At 45.6% G+C, this 15,259-nt stretch overlaps 1 pseudogene; it reads right to left on the bottom strand.

The window, feature by feature from the left end:
• Window positions 1-781: 781 nt before the first annotated feature.
• LOC116752755 lies at window positions 782-1,288 on the bottom strand (annotated as a pseudogene).
• Window positions 1,289-15,259: the final 13,971 nt, after the last annotated feature.

Consider the following 15,259-nt stretch of genomic DNA (forward strand, 5'->3'; position numbering starts at 1 on the left):
GATGTCCTTGGAAATTAATATTAAAATGCACAATAACATTTCTGTATTACATTTTTTTTTCATTGTTTGAGAAGAGCTTTATTTTTTTTTTTTTTGCGGTACGCGGGCCTCCCACTGCTGTGGCCCCTCCCGCTGCGGAGCACAGGCTCCGGACGCGCAGGCTCAGCGGCCATGGCTCACAGGCCCAGCCGCTCCGCGGCATGTGGGATCTTCCCTGACCGGGGCACGAACCAGCGTCCCTTGCATCGGCAAGCGGACTCCCAACCACTGCACCACCAGGGAAGCCCCTCTGTATTACATTTTCATAGATATGATTATAAGGGATAGTAAATTGCATATTCTTTCGTTCAAAATATGAAAATCTGAAACGCTAAAACAAAATTGACAAAGTTATTATTGGTTTGTGCTGGGTTTTACCTAGTTTTAACCCAAATAGTGATTTTTATTACATACTACATGCATTTGAGGGTATAAGAAATATATTTTTCTTGGTTACATAGAATGCTTAATTGTAAAATGCTTAAATACAGCTCTCGAGGAACATTTCCATGTTCTTATCAATGACCCTAAAGTGAATAGAAGGCATTTTTCAAATTTTGGAGTGTGAGTTTAGGGGAAAGCAGGATGGCAGGTGACTGAGATCCAGAGTTTAGGTGACGTGGCGAGGTCGTCCAAGTAGCAGGCTGCAGAGGGATGGATGGGACCCAGGGTTTTCTTGTCTAAAAATGCTGCAGATTAAGGGGAAGAGAATCTAATTACAACTGTAGAAACTTTTAATTTTTCAAAACTCAATTAGGTGTGTGTATGGACCATTGGTGTCAAGCTTTAACACCTGCCTGTTGCCGTAAGTGCCATGTTGCACCACAACCCCCAGCTTCGGCACACTTGCTGTTAGCAGCTAATTCTTTTTTACAGAGAGTCACAAATTGGGAATAAAGTTCTAACCCCTCTTCTTTTCCAGAGTTAGAGTGATACTGCACGCTTCTTCCTTTTACTCCCCCCCAAGGGTGGCTTGAGGGATGGTAAGAATGTTGCCAGATAGATCCAATATAGAGACATGCTTGCCATTTTCTGTTTCACTTAATTTCACATTTAACAGTGTATTAATCATTTTGGGAAGAAGCTCTTTATCAGCTCCCTTGAAAAATCACACGTAGATCACTAATCCTCTCTGGACCTCCACCCACTGGGCCGCAGTGTCCCCCTCGGCAGGGCGTACTTGCAGCTGGGCGTGCAGGCACTGTTGCAGGAGGGCCCGGGCCTGAGGGGGCTGGCCACTTTCAGCCATGGCTCAAGCCCACGCGGATATCTCACAGGTTCCGGCCTCCCGCTGCACAAGCTCACCCCCCGGGGCTCAGGGCTGTTTCCATTTTGTAAATAAGTTCATTTGTAACATTTTTTTTAGATTCCGCATATAATTGATATCGTATGATATGGAGGTTCATTTAAAAAACTAAAAATAGAGTCACCATGTGATCCAGGAATCCCACTCCTGGGCATATATCCAAAAAAGACAAAAACTCTAATTTGAAAAGATACATGCACCCGATGTTCATAGTAGTGCTGTTTATAATAGCCAAGACATGGAAGCAACCTGAGTGTCCTTTGACAGATGAATGGATAAAGAAGATGTGAGATATATATACATATATAATGGAATATTACTCAGCCATAAAAAATGAATAAAATATGGGAATTCCCTGGCGGTCCAGTGGTTGGGACTCAGTGCTTTCACTGCTGAGGGCCTGGATTTGATCCCTGGTTGGGGAACTAAGATCTCGCAAGCCTCCTGGCACAGCCAAAAAAAAAAAAAAAGAATGAAATAATGCCATTTGCAGCAACATGAATGGACCTAGAGATTCACATACTAAGTGCAGTAAATCTTCCAGCTTTTATATGTCTGCAGAAGTCTTTATTTCACCTTCATATTCAAAGTTGTTTTTCTGCTGGGCAATGAATTCCTAAGTGGTTTTCCTTTTCAGAACTTTAAAGATGCTTCTCCACTGTCTTCTGAGCGGTGGTGTTTTCAGTGTGAAATCTGTTATGATTCTACTTTTTGTTCCTTTGTACATGCTGTGTCTTTTTTCTCTAATTGCTTTTTAAATTTTCTTTTTACCACTGGTTTTAAACAGTTTGATTGGGATATGCCTTGTACTTTCCTTCCTGTTTCTTGCGTTTGAGGGGTTGTCCACCTTCTTGTATCTGTGAGTATACAGTTTGTTTGTTTGTTTTAATTAAGTTTAGAAAAACTTCAGCGATTATTTCTTCAATATTGTGCTCCTCTTCTGTGATCCCCATTACACATGCATTAGGTCACTTGCAGCTGTCCCACAGCTTACTGATGGTCTGTTCATTTTTTTTCCTGTTCTCTTTTTATCTCTTTGGCTTTCATTTTGTGTTTCTGTTGCTATGTCATCAAATTCACTGATCTTCTCTTCTGTAGTTACCTATCTGCTGTAAATCCCACACAGGGTATTTTTCATCTCAGACCCAGGTGAATGAAAACTTGGGGTGGTGGTGGAGAACCTATGCATGCAGCTGGGGGAATCAGAGAAGGTTTCATGGAAGAGGTGGCATTTGAGATCAGCCTCAAATGACGGGGAGTGAAGGTATTTCAGAAGAAATAGATGCAGATAGAAAAAGATAGATGCAGATAGAAAAAAAAGTTCATCACTAGCTGAAGACAGCAGAAACAAAGCGCAGAGATCAGGAAGGGCTCTGCTGGTGTGGGCACAATTTGAGTGGAGTATGGTAAAGGGACAGGGGATGAGCTGGAATGCAATTGAGGAGAGCCTTGAATGTCACAGTGAGTCTTTTACATTTTTAGAGGCAAAAACATTAGACCAGACTGAAATAAAAATCCTGAGATAGAGCCCAAAACCAAACAAAATCAAACCCAAAAAATCTGTTAGAGGTGGTGTTACAAGATGTCCCTTCCTCTCCTTGGTAATCAGCTCTCGCATATGAAATAACAAGAGTTGAATATTGCTTCACCGCTGTTTGGTATACATGATCTCTGAGGTCTCTTTCTACTCTCAATATGCTCCAGGAGTCAACTTAATTTCAGTAAGACTGGGGAGTCATCAATTGTTTTTCAACAGGAGAGTGACATGCTTTTCAAGGAGATGAATATTTGAACATTTATAAACAAGTCTAGTAAGTTCTCATTATAATAACAGTTAGTGAGACTTAGAGGGAACGTATTATACCCATAATGAGAGTGTGCATTTTTCCCCATTCACAGAAGAAATGAGGATGAAGAGAGGACCAGAGAGAGCATGAAGAATATGTTTTTGAAGGCCTATTTTGCAATCAAGTGAACAGCAAATGATGGCTTCAGGTATTAAATACAATCCAAAACTGTTCCAATGGGGAGTGCCAGCTGAGAGCTGGGACACCATATGACCCAGCTAGCTCCTTCGAGCACTGTGGTAGAGTGGTAGCAAGAATTACAGCAGACTTGGGTTCAAATTTTTACTGTGTCACTAATGAGATTCTATAACCTATATGAGTCTTGGTTTCTTCATCTATAAAATACTAAGAATAATGCCACAGCTCAAAGAATTTTGGTAAAATTTAAATGTGATTAGCGGGACGTCCCTGGTGGTGCAGTGGTTAATAATCCGCCAGCCAATGCAGGGGAGATGGGTTCAATCCCTGGTCCGGGAACATCCCACATGCCGCAGAGCAACTGACCCCATGCACCACAACTACCGAGCCTGCACTCTAGAGCCCTCAAGTCACAACTACTGAGCCTGCACACCAAAACTACTGAAGCCCACGTGCCTAGAGCCCGTGCTCCACAACAAGAGAAGCCACTGCAATGAGAAGCCCACGCACCACAACGAAGAGTAGCCCCCACTTGCCTAGAGAGAAAGGTGAGAAAGCTCGTGCACAACAACAAAGATCCAAAGCGGCCATAAATAAATAAAAAGTTTTAAAACTGTGATCAGCATGTAATTAAGGGTAGTTTCATCAATATCCCAGCACATTTTTTTTAGTAGAAATTGACAAACTGATTCTAAAATCCACATGGCAGTAATTCAAAGGACCTAGAAAACCAAAACAGCTTTGCAAAATAAAATAAACCAGAACAAGATTAACAATACTTGATTTCAAAACTTACTGTAAAGGTAGATTAATTAGGACACTGTGATGGTGGCATAAAGACAGACAAATAGATCAGTGGAACAGAATAGAGAGTACAAAAATAAACCCATGCACATATGAACACCTGATTTTTGACAAAATTTCAAATATTATTCAATAAAGAAAGGATTTTTTTCAACAAATGGTGCTGAAACAATTGGATATGCAAAAAAATCTTCAACTCGTGATAAACACAAATTATCATGAAATGGATTATAGACCTAAATGTAGAAACTGTAACTATAAAACCTCTAGAAGAAAACATAGAAGCGTTGCAAGCTCAAGTTAGGCAAACACAACTAAAGCACCATCCATTAAAAAAAGAAATTGATAAATAGGACATCATCAAAATTAAAAACTTCTGTTCTATAAAAGACACTGTTAAGGGAATGAAAAGACAAGCCACAGACAGGAGAAAATATTTATGGATCTGAGAAAAGACTTGTACTCAAAAAATATGAACTCTCAAAGGTCAATCGTAAGACTCAAATAACCCAATTAAAAATATGGGCAACAGGGGCTTCCCTGGTGGCACAGTGGTTGAGAGTCCGCCTGCCGATGTAGGGGACACGGGTTTGTGCCCCGGTCTGGGAAGATCCCACATGCCACAGAGCAGCTGGGCCCGTGAGCCATGGCCGCTGAGCCTGTGCATCCAGAGCCTGTGCTCCACAATGGGAGAGGCCACAACAGTGAGAGGCCCACGTATTGCAAAAAAAAAAAAAAAGGCAACATATTTGAATAGACATTTCAGCAAAGAAGACGTAGAATGGCAAATAAGCACATGAAAAGATGAGGTACAAATATACACCTATTAGAATGGCTAAAGTTGAAAACTGACCATGCCAAGTGTTGACAAGTATCTAGAGCAACTGGAACGTTCTTACACTATTGGTGGAAATGTAAAATAATACAACCACTTTGGAAAACAGTTGGCAGTTTCTTAAAAAGTTAAATATATAGCCCACCATATGATTTAGCCATCCCATTCCTAGGTGTCTACCCAAGAGAAATGAAAGCCTGTGTCTAAACAAAGATTTGTACACAGATGTTCTTAGCGGCTTTATTTCTAACAGCCAGAAACTGGATATCACTCAAATGTCTACCAACACAGAAATGGATAAGCACACTCTAGTATATCCACACAATAGACTACAACTCTGCAATTAAAAAGAATGGGCAGGGCTTCCCTGGTGGCGCAGTGGTTAAGAGTCCGCCTGCCAATGCAGGGGACACGGGTTCGTGCCCTGGTCTGGGAAGATCCCACATGCCGCGGAGCGGCTGGGCCCGTGAGCCATGGCCGCTGAGCCTGCGCGTCCGGAGCCTGTGCTCCGCAATGGGAGAGGCCACAACAGTGAGAGGCCCGCGTACCGCAAAAAAAAAAAAAAAAAAGAATGGGCATGCATGCAACATGGGTGAATCTCAGAATGATGATGCTAAGTGAAAGAAGCCAGATTAAAAAAAAATTAAAAGAGGACATATTGTATGATGCTAGGAATCATACATTCTCGGAATTGCAAACTAATGTGATAGAAGATCTGTGGGTGGCTGGGGACAGGATGAAGGTATTATAAAAGGCGCAAGGGAACTTTTGGGCCAGTGAGTATGTGCACTATCTTGATTTTGGTGATGGTTTCACATATGCAGAGACTTACCACTTGTACAGTTCAAATATGTGCAGAATATTGTATGTCGATTATACCTCAATAAAGAAACAAAGAATATAGGCTTCTCCGTTGCACAGACATGGATTCAAATCCTGCATTTAAATCCTAGCTCGCCACTTAAAGGCTGTGGGAACTTTGGCAGGTTGCTTAACCTCTCTGAACCTCAAATTCTCATCTGCAAAATGAGAATGATAATATTCCTACATTCCTTAAAAGATGATTATGAACATGGAATGAAACAATATAGATAAATTGCTTAACAGAATACCTGGGACATAGTAGATGCTTAATAAATATTAATTGTTATTATATCTTGATAGACAGTGCATTAAACCTGTCTATCAATTTGTGATCATTTGACATCATTTCTATATTATGCCTTTCAATAAATGGCTATGGTATGTCTATTTAAAAACAAAAAAGTGCTTCCCACAGCACCTGGCATTTGGTAAATACTCAATAAAATTTCACCCTTTTTCCACGCTTACCTTCCCCGACTGAATTTTCTGTGTTTGGTTATGAAGAGTCTTGGCACTCTAGATCAAGAGGGGACACCCGCTATACCAGGCAGGAAAAGCCAGCTTCTGAGAGAGACAATTCAGCTGAGTCTAGGTCTCCCGTCTTGTCCCCAAGAGGATGTGGCTGATGTTGACTGCACCTGATGAGGCCTGGAGGTACCCTTCTCTCTGGGTTGTGACTTGGCCTACGAGGGGCCTGGCACTGTGGAGGCCCAAGCTCTCCTTTTCTCCCAGGCCTCATGGAACTTTCCACATCTACAAGTGCTGGGCCGCCAGGCAGTTTGTAAGCCTCGGCTCTCCCTCCAGGGTGGAGCAAGCTCTTTGAAGGAGGTGGCCTTATTGTCCAGGAAGATTCTTTGGCCACAAAGGCCCTGCCGAAGTCTCCACAACCCTGGAACAAAACTGGGACTAGAACTTTCACAAAAGAACAAGGCTTGCTCTGTGTGGCCGCAGCAGCTGAAACTTCAGCCAGGAAGGCTGAGAAGGCAACCCCACCACTAGTTTGTTCAGGCAACAAAGACGGCCCCCTTTTGGTTAACCTTTCAGTTCCTCCGAGTTCCCTGACAAAGGGCCCTGGGGGAGCTGGGAGGTGTGGTCGGGATGGGGTAGTGGCCAGGACTAGCTAGCAGGTTTCAGATGCGGTGGAAATAAAGGGAGTTTGTTTAGCTTCTCCTGGAAGATTTGCCTGTTTGCCTGGTGGCAGCTGACTGTGCCAGTTTTGAGAATCAGATCGGACCCACAAATAAGCCCCAATGGGAAGTGAGCTGAGCTCTGAAGCCCAAACCTCTTCAAAAGGAGATCTGCAAGCATTGTCTGCAGTCTGGGATTTGGGGAATTCTGGAAGGCAGGTGGCTTCCATACCCCTATGTTTACCAAACTTTAACTTCACACCAAGCCCATCTGTTTCATGTTATTTCTGGAGGCAATGGAGGCTCAGAGTGCATCTGAGCTTTGGAATCAGAAGAATCTTGTCCCAGTCGTTCATTCAACAAATACTCAAAATTGCAGTGTGGGCAGGTTGTGGAGGATACAATAGCGAACAGAATGCAATCCCACCTTACGGAGTTCACAGCATAGTACTTTGGGTCGATTGGATCTCGTTGTATGGTTGTGGGCAAGTCACTGAACTTTTTGAGCCCCAGCTCCTACATTTAACAAGTGGGATTATAACCCTTTTAAAGGATTGTGATAAAGATGAAGTGGAATTAAATGAGATGATGTATGCCATTCCCCCAAGGCCTAGCACAGAGCAGATACTCTACAAATCTGGCCATGATGGCTCTCAGTGATTGGCAGGCTTTCGGTCCAGGCTGGTCTCATGGTCCCAGGGGACCTACATCAGATGGGAAGGGCCAAGGCAAAGTCTGAAGAGAGGCACCTGGAAGTTTCCCAGAGTCTTATCGACCCTGGGGAGGTGGAAGGTCCAGGGGGCCATGTTACTGAAAATGTAGCTCCCTCACAAAGCAGGAGTCCTAGCTTCACTAAGAGCATAAAAGTGAGTCACTCTTATTCATTCCACACACATATGTATTAGCACCTTCCATGGGCCAGATGCTGGGCACATAATATTGCTATGACACCTGTTTCAAGGAATGTATGGGCCAGTGTGGGAGACGGACAAACCACAGACAGCTACAATGCCTTGCACGGATGGGGGTGCCCTGGATGACAGACGACCCAGCCTTGGTGTCCTGCGGGCTGCCCCCTCCCCCTCCCCCCACCCAGGCAGTGACCTGCAGAGTCCCCTTCCTGCAGTGTGGGTCTGAGTCTGCCTCTCTCCAGCATCTCCCTTCCCCGTCCAATGTGCCCTGCCGCGCTGACCACACTTGGAGCTCACAGCACCCTGCTTCATGGCTCAAAGATCCTCAAGGGTTAGGGAGCCACTAACGTGCATGTGGGCCTCTGCATCCCCAGCCTTCATGTCCAAACGTACATCGCACGTCCTCTTGGCTCCAGGAAAACCGGTCACCATTTCACATTCAGACCTACCCAGGTCCCTTCCCTAATGTCCTCCCACCCCACTTCTGGCAGCAGGGCCACCATAATTTTATACATAGATTCTTTTTCTTAAAAAAAAAGTCTTTAATTCTGTTAATTCTCAAACCCATTTCTAAGTAGTGAGAGCAATGGCTTAAGGAATAACATTTCCCAGCACAGGAAAGCTTGCTTTGCAGTCGTTTATATGCTAAATGCTCTTTACAAAGTGCTCTTCACAGATATTCTCTTCACAAACGCTCGGAGAAGAAGGCAGGGTGGACGGTATTACCATGATTATGCCCATTTTACAGATGAGCAAATAATATCAAGAGCTAATGAGACATGGCCCAGTTAAAATGCAAATTCCAGGTCTGTGAACTCACACCCCATGTTCCCCACTCCCCACCCCCCCCATGTTAAATTTAAGCCCAAATGAGCTCTTTTTCATTGGGAGATCGGCGTAATGAATACATGTGGACTGGACAAATTGGCAGAAGAACCTTCCAGTCAGCACGGCTGGTATCCTGGTGAAGGCAGGGGTGCCAAGCAGCCGGGCTAAGCCTGCTGGAGTCTCAGCGTCACCTTCTGTCACCTGCAGTTCTGCTCAGACATGTTGGATACCTATTATGCGGCAGGCCAGTGGTGGTAGGGGGATTTTAGGGGCATCTCAAATCCCACCCCTGCCTTCAAGGAGCAAGCGGTCCTGGTCTTTGGTGGGTAAAAGCCACGTGGGCAAGTCTGCTCTGTGAGAAGAGAAGGGATAACATGGCATCGGCAGATATGGACCAGGGCGGCAGTGATGCTGAGGCAGCCATCAGAGGGGCAGGGACAGAACCCCAAAATGCTCTGTGGAGGCAGTGGGACTCACGAGAGCTGAGGGAGGGAACCAGAGATTCAAGGAAGGGGCAGAGGAGCAAAGGAAAGGATGAGGATAGGATGGATGCAAGTGGAGGGGGCAAGTGGGGGACCCGTTCCAGAGAAGCCTGTTGCTCTCTTCCTTCTAACTCTCTGCACTCTTTCTAACTGAATTTTCTTTCTTTCCAAACTAGGCCTAAGTCCCATTTGATACCATAGCTTCAGATTCAAAATAGACATCTTGTATTAAGTTTCAGGCCTTTAATTTTATTATCGGATAAATGGAAAGTTTAGGATTTTTTAAAACAGAAAATACGAGATGATTTTGAATGCACATGATCCCTGATGGATCCCTAATAGGAAAAATCCCCAAACAAACCATTTCCTTGCTCCTGCTATAAACCGGCCTACACTCGGAATGAACCCTCTTTGCAGCCATATAAAAGGCCAGCGACGCCAGCGGCCTGCTTTCGGCTTTCTCCAGGGACTGGCGTTTTTTTCCAGCTGGAGCCCGGGCTGCTTGTGTCTGGCTTGGACGCCCCTGTTGCCGGGAGTGCCACCCACTCCTCCAGAGGAGCCCATCTGGCTGGGTGCAGCCGGAAGGAGCTGCTGGAGAGAGACCTGCAGTGTGGAGAGGGAAGTCGCTCTGAGTGCCAGAGTGACCGTCCTTACAGGCAGTCAGGGGACAAAGCCCTGGAAGGAGATATTGAGATTTAATTGTGCAAACCCACGTGGCTGATGGGAAGGACACGGGAGGCACTCTCGGGGGCTTCTTTCTCCTTTCTTCCCTTTCTTTCCTCTTTCTCACTTTTTTCCCCTGACTGATGGAATAAAAAGAAACGATGCGTCTGTCTGTCGTGGCCTGGGGACCTTCTTAGCGGTTATTTGAAAAGAAATAAAACTCCCAAACAAAACACAGTTGTATTAGCACAAAAGTCCAACGCCATGGTTGAAGTCTCCCTTTCCATTCCCAGGGACGGGTTTCCCAAATGAACCCCAGCTCATGCGTGCAGACAATGGAGTCCTCAGGGAGCTGCACGTGATCAGAGCAGTGAGCGAGGGTACGGGCGGGTCAGTGGGAGGGGAGACTCTCCTGCCTGCCAGCAGGGTCTCTGTGACCTGCCCCCCAGCCCTGTGAACAGGGCATATGAGTTTCCTACTTTCAGCCTATGTCTCCTGTGTTCAAATGTGATCCCAAATGCCCAAAGATCAAGGTACGAGGCTCGTCCTGACGTCGCTTTCTGTTTGCGTGTCTTGTCTGCATCCCCCATGAGACTGCAGCATGTCACCCAGTGCAGGGCCTGTGCTGAGGGTACTGGATGCATTTTGCTGAACAGATGTGTATGTTTACCTATGCCTCTTCTCATGTATTTTTTAAAGTTTATGAAGATCTTAATTTACCTTCATAAATTAGGAGTTTGGAATTAACAGGCACACATTATTGTATATAAAAATAGATAAAAAACAAGGACCTACTGTACAGCACAGGGAATTATATATACTCAGTATCTTTTAACTGCCTATAATGGAAAAGAATTTGAAAAATTATATATCTGAATCACTTTGTCATACACTGGAAACTAACACAACATTGTAAATTATACTTCAATTTAAATAAAAGGGGGGGAAGTTTATGAAGATCCTTTACAAAAAAGCAAAAAACAAAAAAGATATTCCTCAGATGCTGGACTCTGGGAAACGGTGAAACCTGGCACCAGAACCTAAAATGGGAGCTTTCAGACCTGGAGGAATCTATGGGGGTGCTCCAGGCAAAGTTTTGGCTGAATTAAAGGAAAGAGGTAAGAACTCTTACCTATATTATTATATTAAATAACCATGTAACTGAATGTAGCTGAATTTGGGGCTGTCACAGTTAAACAGAATATTTTCTTATTTTTGATGCTGAGAACCCTTGGTAAGCAGTGGCCTCTCTCTGTGATAAAATCTCGTGTGTGTCCACCAGGAGCTACTGCGTCTGGGAATGGACATAGCCTTGCAGAAGTGAAGGTGTGGGATTTCCAGAATCATAGGAGAGCAGAACTGGAGAGACTGGAAAGTTCCTTCTGTCCCTCATTCTGCAGATGCAGAAATGAAGGCCCCAAGAGAAATCCTACTTAGAAGGAAGATGGATTGGATCCTCTCCTGCACCTTCTCAGCCCAGGAGGAGTTTACCTGGGGGAGCTTCCAGATCCCACCTCAGACTCTTAGGTTGTCCATTGTGCTGATATTTTAAGTGGGGAAGTTTAGCCTGCTGGGCAGGTACCTTGCCCATTCTCAGGCTGGCCCAGGGCTTTCAGCCACTTGAGAAATGCTCCAGAGGAGACACAAGTCCCATTTGGGGTCCGCATCAGCTGCAGTGTAAGATGGCACCCTCAGGGGTTCCTCCTTACCCAGGGTCCCTTGGTGCTGGTTGAGGCTACATCCCCACATGGCCTCTGGTCCACCTTGGGCAGTGGGCACCCTCCAGAGCAATGCCAGGGTGGAGACTGCAGAGTAGAGTCCCAGCTAGCAGGGAGGGGATGCCCACACCAGCCTCGTCTTGCTTTCCTAGATGCTGAGGGCCTGAGCCCGGGGGGGGCCAGGTGTAAGCATGGGGACTGCCTGGTGTTCCCTTTTTCTCTCTCTCTCTATGATAAATGATGTTGCTGAGTGAGGCTGCCATGGCGATAGCGGTCCGTGACTTTGCCTCCTTCATCTGGCAGCTTCCCTGCCCTTCTTCAAAGTACAGCTTAAGGGCTCTAAAGCTCTTGTGTGGCCTCGGGGTGGACACTGCGGGCCCAGGGCAGACCTGCCCATCTGTATCCTCTTCTTCAGTTGTATCATGGAGCCTCATTAGCCGGCCTCTGTTAAGCCTTGAGCAGAGTGACCGACCATTCACAGCCATCAGGAGGACCTTGGCTTTACTCTCAGACTCTGGGAATCAGCCTGGATAATCTGGGGCTTTCACAGGATGGACAAGCCCCATGTTCGTTTTTGCTGCGGCAGCTCCCTGGGCTTCCAATAGTTTTCTGTTCTGTCACACTTTCCTTTTACTTTTCTTCTCCTAAAAGAAGACTTCTCTTCCCCATGGTAGCGAAAGATGGTAGATTGAAGAGGGCAGAGGAACTGGTTTAGGAACAAAGACAGGAGGAAAGGATGAAGCTGCAAAGGGGCCAGTGGGACAAGAAAGAACATGCAATGAGGCGCTGGGAGAGCTGGGTGTCGGCCTACGTCTGCACTTAGGTGAGTCTTCCCTGTCATTGGCTCACTGTTCTCATAAGTAAAATGGGGATCAAATAGACCTCCTCTCTGGGTTTATTGTAAAACTGAATAAAATAATGAATATGATGGAGGTTTGCATACTCACATGGCCCAGGTCTGCAAACTTCCATTGACCCACAGAAACTTCTCTGGCAGAGCGAAGCTAGCAGACAAGGTGAGCATCCTCTCTTTGCTAATGAAGTGGTTACATAATACTATGCCAAGCCTCCAGGTGTTGTGGGTGCAGAGAGGAAATCTGATTCCCCCTCGTGGTTGGGTAGGGAACAGGTGCAGGGGGCGGGGCAGGGCGGGGCCATCGCCCCAGGATAGGAGGAGGCCCTCAGTTGGACCCTTGGAGTGTCCTGAAAGGGAAGATGACTTGCGATTGCCCTGATGGTCACGCATTAAGTTTTGCATGAGAGATGTTTGGCCAACACTTGGGACTTTGGGGAATTTTTTAAATGACAGATCCAAGAATTCCCATCAATTCTGGATCCCGAGCTTCATTTCCAAAATGACCTAAACCACCCCTTGTGGCCAGTGAGTTTCCTTTGGTCAAGCTCTGGGACTGACCCTCTCTGAGACTGGATTAGCTGGTAGCTAGGAGATTTAATCAGCAGAGCCTCTGCACCTAAACTCTCTTCTATTACCTACCAGCCTGCCCTGCTGCCTAAAACCATGGAGGGGCGGGGCAATCACACAGAGGGAGGGGCCAATATCTGTCATCGGTCACTGAGCTGTCTCAGGGCTGAGCGGGGCAAATCCTATTTTTTTAAACACATATTGCTCTGCAGCTTGATCTTTTTCATTGCATATACCTTGGGTACCTTTCATTCTAGTATAGTAGACTTCCTACATGCACATTTTAATTGCTGCATAGAGAAGGAAGGACCATCCAATAATCAGAGCTGTCCAGTAACAGCAGAAGAGCCTTGGAAAGTAATGAGCTTCCCGTCATTAGAAGTGGTTAAGTGGATACGAGCCACACATTAGTCATCGTGAGGATTCCTGCACTAGGTGCAGGGATAAGAATATGCATTGGACACTTACTGAACAAATGCTGTGTCCTAAACACCATTCTAGATACAGTTGACCCTTGAACAATCATGGGTGTTGATCTGTATATAATTTATAGTCTGCCTTCTGCATACACAGTTCCTCTACATCTGCGGATTCAACCAACCATGGACTGTGTAGTACTGTAGCATTTACTATTGAAAAGTATCCACCTATAAGCAGACCCCTGCAGCTTAAACCTGCAGTTGTTCAAAGGTCAACCGTGCTTTCCATGAGCTCTCTCATGGAACATTCACGGAGCTCTATGAAGTAGGTAACATTATTATTCCCATTAGTACAGATGAGAATATGGAGGCCTGGGGAAATTAAGAAACATGCCCAAGGTCACAGAGCTGATAGATGGCAGAGCCCAGACTCAAACCTGTGCAGGATGCCTCCAGAGGCCAGGGTCTCAATCTTATTTGCATGACACCTATCCTTATAAGAGATCTCCACGCAAGCACCCTTCTATTTCTGGGATTCAATGAATTCCCAGTTTGCCAAGGAATGGCTCCATTGGTGTTCTTGTGAAGTTGGACCTAACTAGCTGGTACCTTCCCTTGTTCAGCTAGGCGGTAAGGCCAAAAAGAGAGGCATGTCTTTGAGGAATGAGAGGCTGCCCCTCGAGAAAGGAGACAGTAGGAATATCTACCCTGTTGCATGATCTGCCTAGGGAGGGGCAGGGGCCATCAGGGTGTGTCCTCCAGTTGGCATCCAGGGCCCAGTCCTGGGGCAACAGATGTTCCCCCCCAGGGTCTTTGCAGTCCTGTGAGTGCTACATCGGCCGGCCCTTGGGCATTTTAACCTGGCACTCCATCTGGTTTGTGTGCACAAGGCTTAGCTTCAGGCCTGCAAGGAGATGAAACCAGGTCCTGGCACATCTTGACTTGGCAGCTGAGTGGAAGTCAGCCGGTCCCAGAACTCCTGGCCCTCTGAGGACTGGCTCTTCTGTGGCCAGAACACCTAGCTCCACGGGTACCCATGCCTGCTGATTGGATTTCCTCACAAGGGCTCCTAGGGGCCTTTTAAAGAAAGAGTAGGAACAGTAGAAAACACATTCCCAGACACAGACTCTTCAAGCTACCATTTACTGAGCACCTACTATAACCCAAGCTACCATTTACTGAGCACCTACTATAACCCAATCTACCATTTACTGAGCACCTACTATAACCCGAGCCTTTGACAAAATGCAATCTCAACTGTTGCTTCTGATGTTGCCTCTACTCATAGTAGGAAAAATGGATGGAGCACATGTGTCAGGCACTGGGCTGCACAGGAAATTGAAGGCAGTGGTTAGAAGTGAGCTGGTCCTGGCTTTTCCACTTACCGACTGTGACCTTGGGCAACTTATTGAACCTTTCTGTGCTGTGCTTTTTTTCATCTATGAAATGGGGATAAGAATAGTATGTTGTTCCATATAGGTGTTGAGATAAGATAAAAGATATATGAGAGACTGATACACTAGAGATTGAGATAAGACATATAAAACACTTAACATAGTATCTAGCCCTTAATAAACATCATCTTTATTATTATTATCTCACTTTTTTTTTTTTTTTTGGCTGTGCCACGTGGCATGCAGGATCTTAGTTCCCGGACCAGTGATCGAACCCATGTCCCCTGCAGTGGAAGCACCTAGTCTTAACCGCTGGACCGCCAGGGAAGTTCCAGCATCTCACTTGTTGTTAGCAATAACTTATTAGGTCAGTGTCGTTATTATCTCCATTTTATACATGATAAAAGCGAGGCACAGAGAGGTCCAGTAAACTGCCCCAAATTATATAGCTCGTGCATGGC

Source organism: Phocoena sinus, chromosome 4 (assembly GCF_008692025.1).
Source record: "Phocoena sinus isolate mPhoSin1 chromosome 4, mPhoSin1.pri, whole genome shotgun sequence".
NCBI lineage: Eukaryota > Metazoa > Chordata > Mammalia > Artiodactyla > Phocoenidae > Phocoena > Phocoena sinus.